We start from the raw sequence: 1410 nt of genomic DNA, 5'->3' as shown, positions 1-1410 counted from the left end.
CATACAACATGCGAAACTCGACCGATGTCAGTCGTTCCGCCAGGCGCTTAAGCCTATTGTACGAACCCCTCAGAATTCAGGGAAGTGCAGCTCCCAACCGGAAATGCAGTGTGCCGCGTCCTCCTATGCCCGCCTCGCCCAGGCCACCCACGGAAGTAAAACAATATGTTTAGGAATCAAGTGAAAAGTATTTTTGAGCTCTCAGTACAAATACTCTCATTACAATAGCCTTATTCGGTCTGTTATTACCGTGCAATGACATAGAACATTAATAAAATTGATGAAAGTGAGAGGAGACACGCAAAAGAGGGCATGGAATCTCTCAGGTGGAGAGGTTATTGACGCAGTAAGGTGTTGGCTACGACGTCGATCAGTACAGTGGTACAGTCCGCATCGAACAGAGGTTATACTGAAAAATAGGGTTTTGTAGCCAAAAGGGGCAACGGCCTTGCCGCAGTGGATACACCGGTTCCCGTCAGATCACCGAAGTTAAGCGCTGTCGGGCGTGGCCGGCACTTGGATTGATGACCATCCGGGTCACCGCGTGCTGTTGCCATTTTTCGGGGTGCACTCAGCCTCGTGATGCCAATTGAGGAGCTACTCGACCGAATAGTAGCGGCTCTGGTCAAACAAAACCATCTTAACGACTGGGAGAACGGTGTGCTAACCACACGCCCCTCCTATCCTCATCCTCACCTGAGGATGACACGGCGGTCGGATGGTCCCGATGGGCCTCTTGTGGCCTGAAGACGGAGTGTAGCAAAAAGAGTTGGGAATAATATGGCGTATTGGAATAAATCCAAACTGCTTTCAAAAAAAAAATAATTGTTGCAGTACATACTGAAAACCAGCAAATAAACAATGTTTTCAGCCTTCAGTTGCAAGGTAATTTTATTCGTTTACCTTGCAACTGAAGGCTGAAAACATTGTTTATTTGCTGTACATTTCACAGTTGCTGACACGCTGCAATATGTTAAAGATTTGTAAATACTGAAAACCCCTCGTACCTCTTCTACTACAAACACGGGTCCTCTTCTAGAACAACCAAAACTTGTCACCTAAGGCTACAATACTCTTATTGTAAAATAACAAATGTGCCATTCGGCTATGGAAGAGGACTGAGACTTAGAGGAACACCACAGCTAATGTAAGCAGAGCAAATTGTAGAAGTTGTGGGGTTCAGCACGTACTGAGAAATGAAGAAGACATCAGGAAGATGTGATGAGGTGCTGACAACATACTTTTTACGGAAGAAAAACGTATTTACATATAATCCATTTAATCTTGTCTCTTTGTATCTAGTGTAAAGAAGGGTGTCTGTAACTTGCATATCTTCGAAGTGACAGTGTTAACTTAGTGTACAGTGGAGGGTACATACATCAAGCAGCATTACACAGAATTTTTACGTCT

General features: G+C 44.7%; 1 pseudogene; it reads left to right on the top strand.

Annotated features, from left to right (window-relative positions):
- Window positions 1–438: 438 nt before the first annotated feature.
- Window positions 439–556, top strand: LOC126164247 (5S ribosomal RNA; annotated as a pseudogene).
- The last annotated feature ends 854 nt before the right edge of the window (window positions 557–1410 follow it).

This window comes from Schistocerca cancellata, chromosome 2, assembly GCF_023864275.1.
Source record: "Schistocerca cancellata isolate TAMUIC-IGC-003103 chromosome 2, iqSchCanc2.1, whole genome shotgun sequence".
In the NCBI taxonomy this organism is placed as follows: domain Eukaryota; kingdom Metazoa; phylum Arthropoda; class Insecta; order Orthoptera; family Acrididae; genus Schistocerca; species Schistocerca cancellata.
The sequence above is the reverse complement of the archived record's forward strand: the minus strand, read 5'-3'. Positions and strand labels throughout refer to the sequence as shown.